The sequence below is a fragment of the Plodia interpunctella genome, chromosome 10, assembly GCF_027563975.2.
Source record: "Plodia interpunctella isolate USDA-ARS_2022_Savannah chromosome 10, ilPloInte3.2, whole genome shotgun sequence".
Taxonomy (NCBI): Eukaryota; Metazoa; Arthropoda; class Insecta; order Lepidoptera; family Pyralidae; genus Plodia; species Plodia interpunctella.
Window position 1 is genome coordinate 2,505,632 of NC_071303.1, and position 14,941 is coordinate 2,520,572.

The 14,941-nt window shown below is 34.6% G+C and overlaps 1 protein-coding gene across 5 annotated transcripts in view; it reads left to right on the forward strand.

Annotated features, from left to right (window-relative positions):
* The first annotated feature begins 112 nt into the window (after positions 1-112).
* The window catches only part of Lar (Leukocyte-antigen-related-like), a 360,684-nt gene continuing 345,855 nt past the window's right edge, over positions 113-14,941 (forward strand). For all 5 annotated transcript variants that reach the window (XM_053750781.1, XM_053750784.1, XM_053750782.1 and 2 more), the window contains exon 1: positions 113-317. The gene's annotated coding sequence lies outside the window, so the exon portion shown is untranslated. The remainder of the gene's footprint in view (positions 318-14,941) is intronic.

The following is a 14,941-nucleotide window of genomic DNA, read 5'->3' on the forward strand; positions in this document are numbered from 1 at the left end:
TTTAAGTTTCATACAATTATTTTGTTAGAAAACACAAAAAATGTGTAAAAACTGCTCAGGTAACTTTGAACGAATCTTAGTCAGTCGGTATTAAAATTTGACAGGTTCGTATGTTCCGAACGTACCTGCATATGGCGGACGCTCAGTTTGTGTTTATGTCAATAAGAAACTGATTTTAACATTTGCGCGGGTGTGGATTTATTAATTTATAAATGGTTATGTGCTAGTGAAAACTGTGAATTGTGTGTTTTTTTCGTGATAATGTTTTTGGGTGCTGAACGCTTGGATCATTTCATATCTACGGTATACATATAAGGGTATGTAGTTATTAAAATGTTTCGTCCCTTAATTTAGTTTTCTTGCTGTTCTATGTAAACCATTTACAAACTAGACCGGTTAAATATATTATTTACTGAATATAAAGTAAAGAAAACATCTTTGAGGCTTAAAAATGACAAGTGGTGATGTGAACAGAGGCAAGGCATCTTAGGTTATCAATATCACCAAATGATAACTTTTACAAGAACACTATAATATTTCTTAGCTTTCACTGTTAAGTATTGTGTTGTGAACAGAGTAATCAAAGTGAATCGACTTATCGAATTAACTGATACTATGTATTTTAATTGACTCCTGTGTAAAACAGCTGATATTTTGTGACCAAATGTTAACATACTGAGATTATAGTACCTACCTATATAACGCGAAATATTTTGAAAACTACCTCTACTTAATGATAGTATACAAAAAGATAATATTTAATTTTATTAGTTTGCATAGAAGAAAATGTAAAGACTTTCAGAAGCACTATTTTATACAATCTCATCATACTTCAGTAAGTAGTTCAGAAGTAATAATTTTAATATCAAAACATTAGAGATATCCTGTAGAAACAATTTTGAACTAAAATAATAAACAGTTTTATTTTTTCAATATGCTGCCAGTATGCTTGGGAATAGCCAGTGTTTATGAAACACACATGTGTATGTTTATTATGATGATTCACATGCCATGTGTGATCATGATTTATGATAACTTAAAGTTTTGAGTTTCATTATAAATGGATCCCTTTTTAAATTTATGGATTTATGTCTTCATCCAAATAATTAAATATTTCAATAATTTTTTAATGATTTGGTTTAAAATCAAGATCATATTTTTTTCCAATTTATTGATATAATTACCAACATGAGAATAGATTGTCTCATAAATAGACAATATTTAGAACTATTTCAGTAATTTAGTGTAAGTTTAAGTGTCACACTACTGGGTAAAGTCTTCCACAGATTTCCATCTTGAGCCGTCTGTTGCCAACCACAATTTTTAGTAATAATACAATTTAATTCAATTGAATATTTACTAACAAACTATGTATTGATTGATGATAGTTTATCTGTAAAGGTTGTCAAGCTCATATCATAATAATCTTTTTAATTATCTATACTATTACTATATAAAGAGATAAGCCTTTGTGAGTTTATATGTTTGAGGTGGGTAATCTTCAAAACTATTAACCAATTAAAAAATTCTTTCACCATTAGAAAGGTACATTATCCAAGATTGCTATTGGCTATATTTTATCTAAAGATTCCCACAGGAGTAAAGCCCCGGGTAAAACATCTAGTTATATATATAGAATCGAATTTCAATCAGTTGGTTTTGTGAGCGCAAACATATGTACTTACAAATACTATTTTTGCAATAACAGATGTTAACAAAGGAAGTTCCTCCGAAAAAATTGGTGAATAGAGCCAGTACCGGACAATCAGTCCTCCAATACTGACTATACGGTCAGTACTTTCCACTGACTATACTTTTTCTTACTGACTATACAGTCAGTATTGGAGGACTGATTGTCCTCCAATACTGACTATACAGTCAGTACTGAAGGACTGATTGATTGGTACTGGCACCAGTGTCCCCAATAAATAGGAAGCTGTATTGTGACAGTTGGTTATCACAAACCCAGGTCATCCGAGGTCTCATGACATCTGAGGTCATATTGTTTAGTCACCGTGTACCTAGATATTTATTTGATATTAACTACAAATCATTTGCAAAAGGGGTTACTAGTGTTTGTGCTAGTATTTGACACAGCTCTGTGCTTTCAAACTATAATGAATTTAGGTAAAACTAGCAGTCCGTCCTGACTTCATTCGGGTAAAAATTACGTAAATTAGACACCTAAACCATCCTCGGGAAATGAGCTATTTAATAGTCTACAACCACATGAAAAAAAAACTCATTGGTAGAATATAAAGTTTTTCAGATCGATTTGAATGCAACATTTAATGCATTGCATAGATTAGAACTTACAAGAAATATTTGCTACACTAAAACAAAAAAAACATCACTTTTTTTTGTATAGTGTATTTGACGTATATGTGTAATATGCATTTTTTCTGTCCTAATGCAAAAAAATATTCTGTCCCAACAAGACTTCTAAATTAGTAAAATATTAACATTTACATACATTCAGACAGACACAAGACATCATTAATTTAATGATAGGTGCTTTTCTTCACAATATTAAACACTTCCTCTCAACTGTGGCCTCAATATGTATTAAGAGTTGATTTACGGTATGAATCATACAATCACATTCTCGCTTATTCTAATGGCGAGGTTTGTCCTTGTACTCTGCATATTACGATATATTTTGATGTCAGTAAGTGTGATTTTTAGACTAACATTTCCCATCGAAAAATGTTCTCCCATCTGTTGTTTCTCATAAGTAATTAAAAAGATTTAAGTTGTTTTCTAGGCTAAAATCTTTTAAAATAGATTGTTAATGTACACATGTGACACATGCTTTTTTACTTAACTTTGACTTGAGTTTTTACTTATGTCATTTTTATTTTCAAAATTAGGCTTAAATCTGTCTACTATAAGTGTTAGGTAATTGTCAAGAAAAAATCCTCTTGCCACTCCAACCATACTGGCATTCCACCAGAAAAGGATATAGATGGAGCCGCAGTCGTTTACGATACCTACGACGCGCGACGTATTATGCATGTACATCATCATCAATACACATACATTTTTTTTTGATACCAGTAACTATAAAATAACAGCTGTTTGTTCCTAAGCATTATTCTATAAACCACGCATCGGATATTGATGCAGTTTTAACTATTATTTATGTAGGTACTTATATTTTAGTGATATGGAAGAGCGGGGTCTACTGGCACAAGCATTCCTTTACTTAAAAGTAGACTCCAACAACGTTTCTATGTAAACAAATTGTACTTATTGAATAAATAATTTTGAATTTTTTTTTTGAAATATTTGGTTTATCTCGTTATAATAAAAATGAACAAGTAATACATAAGGTACCTTTTCTCTTGGAATGTCACATGTATAAATAAATTAGGACAAATCACACGTGTGTTTATTATTATATTCCATTCTGGTTCTACCATTCTGGTAGGATATGGTAGTTGTCTTAAAGTTTTTCATATTTTCGAGTCATCATGGTTATTTGTGACGACTTTTATTGCTCCTTGATGGTACAAGAAGTAAATTCCTAAAGCTCACACTCGGTTTAATGGTTAAATCCATTGAGATGGAAATACGTATTATTAACTCGACACGTTTTCTCAGAACATTTTTTTTGCAGAAATTCCCACGGGTAACCTGCACACCTGCATTTATTTTTGGTTTGTCTGTGCACGCTTAGTGTTGTTAACCAGGAGTTACGGTTAGATTACATTGCGTTTGGCATGTTATCAAACTCCGGCCGATGACCCGGTCACATATTATCCTATCTCTATCGATGGAGACGTGCGTAACATACAGTAACCTTGTAAATTAAATAGAGAACAAATAGGTGTCACCGTGTTCATGGTGATAATTAGCTTATTATAGATGCGATAAATTAGAGGTGCCAACTGAATTGTATAAAATATCTAAGAATTGTAATTATAAAGTACTAGCTGTTGTTCGCGGCTTCACCCGCGTAAATTTCCACGGAAACAGCTTTTTTCCGGGATGAAAAGTACCCTATGTCTTTTTCCATACTATAAACTACATCTATTCGAAGTCAAACTCATACTTGACCGGTTATTTTGTATTCCGTTGAGGTAGCGAAAACCTTCGTCAGCCGATCTAAGGATTCTGATTACTTACTAAAAGAAACAGATATACTTATTACCCCATTGGTTGACTTTTAGATAAAACTTTTAGCATGAAATACATATAACCTCTCATACTTTTACTAAATTGTATTTTGTGCCATCAACTTTAAAGAAAGAAATAAAAAATATATCGATATTGGTCTTTCTTTATTATCTTTAATTTGTGATGGCAACATCGTTTAGCGAATCGTAATATCGATACGGGTTGATCACAGGGTCCGATTAATTCTGCTGGCTATGGACATTGCAATTACTATTAGTTGTGTCTCAAGAGGGCACAATAGGATAGCTTTCTAGCCTGTGTAGATTTTTAAATAACACAGCTTTTACAACCGATGTCCTTCACAGTAGAAATAAAGGTGATCGAATTATGTTTAAAACGATTTGATTTTTTTACTAAACTTACCATTAAGTTCTCCTGGAAATTTTCAATCACGCTTCACTACAACTTAATTTACATTCTAAAGTACAATACCTACAATCATATAGTCGTTAACAGATCGTAAAAGTCCTGATAGTAAAGATAAGTATTTAATGAAGGTAATAAAGACTTTTGAATTAACCTGATTTTAATGGTTTCATTAATCTACGATGGTTTAATTAATTAGGTTATTGGTTAACTTTATATCCTCATGTGTATTGTTTTTAAATGCCGACTACAGGACCCCTTATGTAGTCAGTTATAAGTTTAACGTGTCTGTGTATCTGTATGTATGTCTGTCCGTGGCATCGTAGCAGCCAAAAGGCCGAACCGATTTTGATCTATTAATTGAAAGTTTTTTTTAATAGAATATTCTAATAATTGAAAGAGTATTTTCGGAGTCAGGGCTTTTTTTACATTTTTAGTCGTTTTATCCTTTACAATGACATCAGGCACTTACTATTAAATCTGATCGGTGCTGAAAACCAATATTTTATCGCGATAAACAAGACTTCCTAATTAAAGCCAAAATTAGCAGCTGTCAATTCGATTTTCATAATTGTGTCATTGATTGATTTAAGCGCGCAATAGACTGTCGAAAACAGTTTCGATTTACATTGCTGGTTTTTTCTTGCGATAATAAAAAGCTTACGTACAAACTATGTAATGTACGTCCATTCCTATCGAAATCTGTCAGAGTTCGATGACAGTGTGTAGGAGACATTTTGATCTACAACTTTGTTTGAAACTAGATTTTGCCCGGGGCTTCGCTTCCGTGGAATTTTTGAGATAAAATATAGCCTATAGCAATCTTGGACAGCTTTGTAATGATCGGTAGTTTCGGAGATTATCCGCCTCAAACATTCACAAACGCTTTCCTCTTTATAATAATAGTATAGATTAATGTCTTAGCTTCACTTGTAAATAATGGGGATTGACGCTGTGTAATTGACACAGACTCAGTTGTCAATTATGCAAATGACAGTGTTGTACGATCTTCCAGTTGGGCTGGTTTGGACCTAACGTTCCACTATAGCAAACTGGCGAATTAAAATCTAAAAACCTATCTATATTTCTGTATTGTAGTCTCTAATGATGAGTCCCTTTTATGGTGATGATATTTTCCAGTCAGTAGCTGATATCCTGATAAGGTATCTTATCAGTCCTTATCATCACCCCTGCTGCATGCACGCAATCTTTACCTCCCTCGCTCTCACAGCTAACTATATAATGTGTTTGAGGCAATATAAGAATTGAATGAAATTCATGCTTTCTTCATACTCATGCAAGAGATTGAGAAATAAATAAATATACTCCTTAATTGAATTTAAAATTAAATAACAACTAGGTCCTATGATCTATTCAAGCAATTTGTAGTTAAGTTTCTATTTTTGTAGACTATATGTTGGATGGGATTTTATTTACTGTGTGTCTATCTGTGTGTATAAGCTGATTACGAACGTAACGTAAAATTGTAAAAAGAACTTAGCAAATACACTAAGATTTCGTCTCGGTTTAAGGTTAAAAGAACATGTACAACATATTATTTTAATTAAAGAAAACATGAAATCTTTTAAAGATTCGCGAATTTGTGTAACGTTGTAGACCCAGCCTGAAGGTATTATGAATGAGTAAAACAAAATCTCTTTAGTCAAAGTACCTTGAATAATAAGGGTTTCTTTTACAGCAAGGAGCTAACACGTACCGTATTGTTCGATAAGTCCTCTGGTAATACACCGAATAAAGGGATTTATCTCGAAGACTGTAGTCACGAGAACAATGATGATGTCTGTCACTGGTTAAATGGAAATTACTTTGAAGAAACCATAAAAATAAAACTATTTTATTATGATTTATAATCGACTAGCTGCGCTCCGGGGCTTCGCTCTAAAAAACTTCGGGAATAAATTGTGTAATTAGCAGTGAAAATTGCATCGAAATCCGTTGCGTGTTTGAAAAGAAGAAAGCTTAGAAAAAGACAGACAAAAGGGCGACTTGTTTAATAATACTTTTTTAATACTTAAATGACTGTGTTATCAGATAGAGCCATCTGGTGCCCCACAGCTGGGCAAAGGCCTCAGAATTTGTAGTTGTATGCTCATTTATTATTACAATAAGTACCTTTTTTGATCGAGGTATAATGGACTGTGTTCGACACACAATATTAAATAATCTCGTAATCTCAATTTATCCATCAATAAATGTAATTCAATTGTGATCTGATAGCTCCAAATATTGTGTTGCGTCTCACAAATATCGCTCTCCACAAACACGTCTCACATAATAAAATGATCCCTTACATTGACATGACTGTATTGTATTCGTGTATTTGAGCTCGGCCAATTGTTAGTAAATGACGTCTCTCCGCTCCGAGGTGAGATATCGGTGGATTTCGTGATAGACGGCAATTCGCCGGGACGTTTACTAATACGTAAAGGTGCTGATAAACTCGGCATTCAAATGTGATGGAATAAATCAATATATTTCTTTTTGTAGCAACGCTTTCCAAGTACCTCCGAAATGGGTCACGTGCAATAGTGGCGCAACTTGGGAAAGACCTAAAGTTATGCGACTTGGGACCTTTGTCCTAAGTTAAACCTGATTAGAATATTAAAATAGTAGGCTGTATGCGGTTGTGAGCTTCGCATAGTTTGTCTGGGGCGGTTTGACATTATAGCTGCGTTGGATACGGTGATCAATTTTGTAAAAGAACATTACAAGCCAATCACATGGTCTTATAATCGTTTCACATTCTAAATAAACTTACTAAACTAAAACGGCATGATACCTTAGTAAAACATCTCGAATTTAGAGTACTTTGCGTTTAGCGTAGATAATTGCGTTTTTCTGCGCACGCAAGTTAATTTCAAAGACGACCTATACAACCCACTCTTAATCATTGAATTTTACAAGATATTTGCGAAACTGCTGCTTCTAACACAAGTTCACAACACGACGTCATTCAATCTTAACAGGATAGTTACAGATTTCAAACTTCTCGTTATGGGGTAACTATGTCACTATATTATTTACACGGATACATTACATGTTTCGAAAGGGACGTTCCAGGTGTGAGGTTGGTTTGTACATCGTGGTTTTTTGTATTTAAACAGTCTTCTATTAAAGTCGCTTCATATACAATTATGATGTTCTTATCAGGCTTCATATTTTTTTTATACTAACAAACAGGTAAAACAAGCATGCGGTCCATCTTATGGGAAGTGGTCACCGCAGACTTTGGACGCCCGCAACACCAGAGATGTCACATGTGATTTTGTAGCCAAGGGTCTTTTACGACAGCAATTTAATTACACTGCCTCTCTCATCCTTTAAACCGAAACTCAGGAATAAACTTTTACCTAACTTAATATGTGTACTAGCTGCGCCCCGAGGCTTCGCTTTCGTGACTGATTCGGGATATGAAATATGTTATTTCAGCACCTGCTTTATGTCATTCCCTCTTATATTCTCGAATTAATCAGATTGGGTGGTGATTTTGGTTTTATGTAAGTTATACACTTTACGAATATTATTAGCTAAAGGACGAAAAGTGTGTTGGGAGGTTTGTTTTCTCAATTTTATGTGTGAAGCAACCCTAATACTGTGTACCAAGTTGCAAGCTATTATACTTGTTTAGCATAACCGCTGCAGCATTTGCTAACTATTATTAGATTGAGATTGGGATGTATGACCATTTACAATTGTTGCCGTCTTTTAAATCAATTTGAATTTATAGTTTTAACATGAATTTTCATGTTAAAACTATAAATTCAAATTGATTTGACCCAACCATTTGGTTGGGATCTGGCATAATCGACGTTCATTTTTTTTTCTAATTGTTTTAAAGGTTTAACAGTTATTTCCGCTTTCACAGTAAAGTTTCATCGAACGCATTTATTGGTCGAACTTTTTCGATTGTGAATTAGTTTATTGATATACAAATTTTATTCATAGAACTCATCTATAGAAGTACCTCTAAGAAACAGTAATATAAACACCGGAGTTATACCACGCAGGGATAACTTAAATCTTTCAAAAAAAGATTAAAATCGGTAAAATTAACTGCGATTGCGTGAGAATCGGGCCCCTATAACTGATCCGTCCGAATCGATCCGAATATTTCTAGCTGAAGTCGACTTTTACCAGAAACATTCGAATCGATTCAACGTCGTAATGAGAAGATAATTATGGTTATAATAATGTTTATATTTATGTCAAGTAGCACTTAAAACTGCTATAAAATGAGCGTTATCGTAAACCAAAAATAACTCTCATAATACTCATGTTCGTAGCCGTATGTAATAAACTCTGCTCTAACAAGCTTCAATCAAATTTGGTCCAAATTAGGTAATAATCGTCATTGTAACAATCACCGCTTGCATGGAAGCGGCTAACAGAGGCTAAACGTATTACAGCGCAGATTATGCTCATTCGATCGCATTTTGACTTAAATAAGCCTGAGTAATCATAATTTAGACTTTTTTAACCGACTTCGCAAAAAGGAGGAGGTTCTCAATTCGTTTTTCTTTTTTGTTATGTTTTTTCTTTATGTACCTATGTTACTTGATTATTTTTAATAGTATAGTGGACATAGGAGCATGCGGATTGCCTGATGGAAAACCCCTTTAGTAAATAAGATTTTGGCAAACCCCTTTAGTAAACAAGATTTTTAGTAAAAATGTTTACACCGCTCAGTATTTAAGGCAAAACAGGACTTTTAAATAAAGTCGCAATGTGTCGCACATAATTGTAATTTTTTGACCAAGATCAACGTCATTTTATCCCTTTTCAGCCTCTTCTAAGCATCGAGATACAAAATCACTATTCGATTTATCGATAGAAAGCAATAAAACAAAATATACCATCAATAGGGGAAATCAAACAGGGAATGCCGCCTTTTCTTTTTTTTTATTGGCCATTTTCCAATCTATGTTTTAGTATTGTCTAGCCCACTTCTCACAATATTGGAATGCTTTCTCTCCAGCCAGGATTTTTTCCTTTCATAGGCAAATACTTTGTATTAAGGACAGCCTGTTTTCCATTTCAAGCATTCGTGTCATTTTAATAGCCTCCATTTTATTGGTTTGAATTTATTGTGAGAAAAGAGTTGTGGATTAATTTATTTGGTTTTTTCTCGAAGGTGCGAATATAATAATCATAATGTATTATTCCATAATGGTTCTTCGTTATTTATTCCAAAACTATTGTGAACTTTTCATTCTATTTGCATATCAACATTAACTAATTTGCAAATTCAGTACAAAATTGGATTGTCATCGAATCTAAATGCAACGGTACTCTCCGCCGATATCCAATAGCAAGCCAATGTCCCAACGGTTATGTTAATGCAGTAATAGCCGGCCAGGTAAACAAACTTGTGCAGCTTACAGTGCGAGCCAACATGACATACAAACAGACTTGTCAAACCAAAACGATAGGGATGATACCTGATAAGTTAATTTGTTACCGATCAGGCAAACTGAAATGCGGCCCACCAGATGGTTAACCCTACATGCTACATTAGGGCGTGCGTTGCCTACTTTTTTTAAGCGAATGCAGATAATTTGTTTTTGTGGGGTCCGATCATTACACACACGTCCTCGACCACGCCGCACTCACAATATGTCCTATAAAAATAATTATATTTTTTCGATATGAGCGTGACCTGGCTGGTTGTGTATTGGAATGAGTTCCTAATGGCTGGATGCCCAGTACTTTCAAAGACACCCAAACAATTGTTGTTTTATTATTTCCTTGGAATTCTTAACACAATGAAACCTGGCAAAGCCAGTAAAAAATAAATGATTATAGAGCAAAATATTATAGTGTGCGAAGTTTGAAATCTGTCCTAACTGTTCAGCCAGAACTGTACCGAATTGTGAACTTGCTCCGCTCCACTGGAAGACGAAGTTTCGCAGATATCGTGGACAATTTAATGGTGAGGTTTGAGATGATTCGATCAAGTAGTTACCGTTCTCATTGTTCTTATCAGAGACTGTGACCGTTGTATTCGCATTATAGACGTAGTATACGGTAAATAGGGTAGGGTAACTATTTCACAATAAAAGGAATTTACATAACAAAACATAATATTGAAGGACAAGTTAATGAATTTCATTAACATCTTCTCTGTCGCATCTCTGCATATTTTTGTATTCGGGGCTGTGATGCCGCGAAGCCCGGGCGTAAAACACCGTAAAGATGTATCAACATCTTTTGATTCTACCTGACGTCAATGCGACGTGACGACCTTAGGAATTCTATTGTTGTCTATCAGCTATTTCTTTCTCGCCTTGTACCAAATTCACGTGAATATACGGACTGGTCCTATTCTAGGGCGGAACCACACGCCATAATCATATTACGATGTAGATCTCATCATATACGCAATTAATTTCGAGAAGTTTCGGCTGTCAGCTAGATATATTCAAAACGCGTCCCGGGAGAGAAATGTCGTGTATCAAGCCCGTGAGCTTTTAGGTTATTTAGGTCATAGATTTATCTCTCCAACGTTCTATTCATCCTAGCCAGGTCAAACCCGGGCCTGAAAAGGCTGTTAAAATGACTATACGTATCTGATTAAAAATAGTAATGATTGCTATCTATTTATTCTATGTCTGTCTTGTTTTTACTATGTCTATTGCCAGCTTTACAATTAGTCTTTTTATTTTTTTATCGAGGTCCTAGAATAAAACGTAAATACCGTATTTTGACATTGATAATGACAGTCTCCATAAAAATATTAATTAAAAATGTTAATTATGGCAAATGTTAGTATGCATGCAGTGGTGGCGTCAACGACAACGATATAGGTAATATTGAAGATCGTAGTTATTTAATTATTTGTATAATATTAATTGATTCGACCATAAATTTTTATGTTGAATAGTTTTAAATAGTCTTTGCTGTACTTAGTTTTGCTCGCTTCTAATTTACTGGCTATAATGTTCTAGGGATTTCGTCGCGTTGCACATTCGGGTTAAATGTGTCATTTTGTAGGCTCCACTCTGCCCTTTAGAACTTGGATGTGAAATCCGTCCAAGTGTGTCCGTAGTGTCCATCTGAGCATTCTCACAAAATTTAATCTAAATATTGGATTATTTATGTAAATTAAATAGTTACAGAATTACGTTTGAACTGCAAGTATTTAAGATAAAACCATATGGGAACACTTGAAATGTCTACATTTAGAACATGTGCAATACGCCTCCAATAATATCTGAAACATTAACTTTGCAGTTGTATTGCGTAGGGGTCCTAGGTGAGCGACAAACACGTAATATCAGTGCGACATTACAACCAATAATTTCTAACATGTGGCTTATGTTAGTCGTTATTGTTACTCGTGCACAGCGTGGCGTCGTTTGGTGCAGAGTTTCGTCGTTCACCTAGGAAGCCGGAGTTAGACGAGATCCCGAAGTCCCATCACGGCAGTGTTACAAACATAAACGGCAACTGGTTTAATAAGCTCTCGAGATAATTGGGTTAAAATGCATTGTGTTGCACTCTCTACACAATATCACTATATTGTGTAGTCGAGGAGTGCGTTAGCGAGAGTACAGAGGGGACACATCGTGTGACTGTAATCTATGTAGGTTACAGTTACACGATGTAGTGAAAATATATCCTGTAAACGTTTAGCAAATTATTTTGCGTGTAGAAAAATGTTTCGTTTGAACACGTACATAGTTTACATTACGTAGTTTGTTACATAAGTACGGTTTAAATTAGAAGAAATCAAATAGAATATAAATTAAATAAATAACCATCAACACTACATACTTAATATACTTAAAACAAGTAGCTGCCCGCTGTTTGTCCCTATTTATATCTTTAAAACTATGAAAGGTATTTTGATGCGATTGATTTTTTAAGAGTGATTCGAGAGGAATTTTTATATGTGTACAATACATAATATTGGACCCGTGCGAAAGCGGGGTGGGTAGCTAGTTAGAAATAAATAAACTAAGTGCTTGCGACTGGCCGGAACTGGCGCGAAACCGAGGACACTGGCGTGCTCAAGTGTTGGAGGCCAAGACTCATTCTGAGTCACTGAAAAAGTGCGCAAGTATAGGTAATTAAAGAGTTATCGCACACGGAAATATTTTAACCTTATTTTAATTGAATTATCGGGTACATCGTACTAATATTATAAATGCGAAAGTTGAGGATGTGTTTATGTATTTATATTTTGTTACTTTTTCACGCAAAATTTACTGGACGAATTGTTATGAAATTTGGTACACGGGTAAAATATAACCTGAAATAACACATAGGGTACTTGTTATCCAAAAAATCCCACGAGAGTGAAACCCCGGGGCGTAGTTAGTTTTCTAAACGTTCGTTATTTTATAGTAATAGGTGCAACAGAATGGCGCGTTTTCGGGTACGAGATTAATCGAGTCGGGCGACGAGCCATTATCAGAATTCTAGAACGCCCCACCACAATACATGTTTTCCGTGTCACCCCTTTTGTGGTTGAATTAATTACGCCTGGTTACAATGACAGCCTTAATTTATAAGTGACTAGCTGCGCCTTGAGGCTTCGCTTCCGTGGGAATTTCGGGATAAAAAGTACCATATGTTATTACGGGTTATATTCTACCAGTGTACCCATTTTTATGACAATCCGTCCAGTACAATTCGCATGAACGAGAAACAAACATACACATGTTCCTCACAAACTTTCGCATTTATAATATTAGTAGAATATTATTTAGTGGAATATGTGTTTGTTTTCTATGTACAGTTGAGGGCAGATGAACCCGTCTCATGTGCGAATTTGTTTATTCTGCACCAGGCTGTACAGCCCATCCGAAATAAGCTTAGATTTCAGTTAATTCCAATATAGTTATGTAGTAGTATAATGATCGGGATCATTTGCAAACTCAAATTTAATGTATTTTCATTTATGCAAACATCTGGTTCTATGTTGCAGTTCAATTTCGCGATTTACACACACTACAGTCACTTTGTCGGACACAGGACTGCTATAGCAGTTATAACATAAGCTTTTTTGAGAAAACGGTTCTTTGACAGACGAACGCATAACGATATATAAAACCTTAAAAATGAATCATCTGTCGCTAACTTAATTTTTTCCCGAAAGTTGACTTGAGCTGCACACCGCCATGTTATTCGCGTAATTATTTAAAAAAAAATACTTTCGTTTTTATGTACAGAAGCGCCATCTATAAAGCGCCGTTGATTATCTTGACTTTTTGACCAAATCCTACGAAAATTGCGTACTTTCGGGACGAAAAGTATGATATTAAATTCTGATATGAAGAGACGATCAGCCATTTACCAAATTTCATAATAACTGGCCCAGCCGTTTGGGCGTGAAGAAGTAACAAACATACACACTTTCACCTTTATAATATTAGTGGGATTGGTAAATAAAGTTTGAATAAATAAATATTTACTGAAAGACCACAAGACATCAAGTCGTCTGTATTCGCAAAGTGTACTCGGTGACGGGCCCGTACAGACAAAAGGATGATACTCGTGTCACACGCAGACTCGGAATTTATCTTGCGAGGACCTCGTCGACCTTTACACGAAAACAGCGCTTTGCCCCTCTATTTCATGTTAGCTACGGATTTCTGTCTTATTTACATCAATTCGATATGAATTGATGTTTAATAGTCGTAGTTTCGAACCGTTGGTCTGATTTTGACGAAATTTAAAACGTATGTAGGATCTGTCGATGGAATTTTTAAGTACGTGGGGCATCAAAATCGGTTAAGTCGTTTTTGAAATATTCGCAACTTTTCAGGAGGTCTAAGTTCTTGGCGAACAACTAGTGGTATATTAATTCCATAAAACTTACAATACATTAATTATTAACTCGCGGAAAAATTAGCGGACGGGCCGCGGCTTCGCTCGGGTTTAAACGTAATAAATTATAGATCTAAACCTTCCTCAGGAATCATTATCTATTGGTAAACCGCAACCAAACCGAATGAAAATAGTAGTATTTAAATGAATTTTTGTATTTTGATATTTTTTTTTGTAATTGGTGTAAAATAAGTAGTTTGTTTTATATAAGTATTTTAATTATAATTTAATAGATAGCTTCATGCCAAAGTTCGTGGTATTCGGTCAACTGGAAGCACCAGTTTCTTGAGTGTCTTGATCTGTGCTTTCGACATATTCCTGATCAAATAACCATCTTTTACAATATAAATCTATTTCCTTTTGCAGATTTTATTCAAAGGATTGTCTCCTTATTATTTCCTTAAGTATTTGTTGCACTATGATTTAAATATAGGCACCGAAATGTTATTTTGAAGTAGTTTCCACTCACATCGCTCTCCGTGCCCAGTTCACTGAAAATAATGGCGCTGTGGAAACGTTAAAAATCTACGTGCTAAATCAGGGC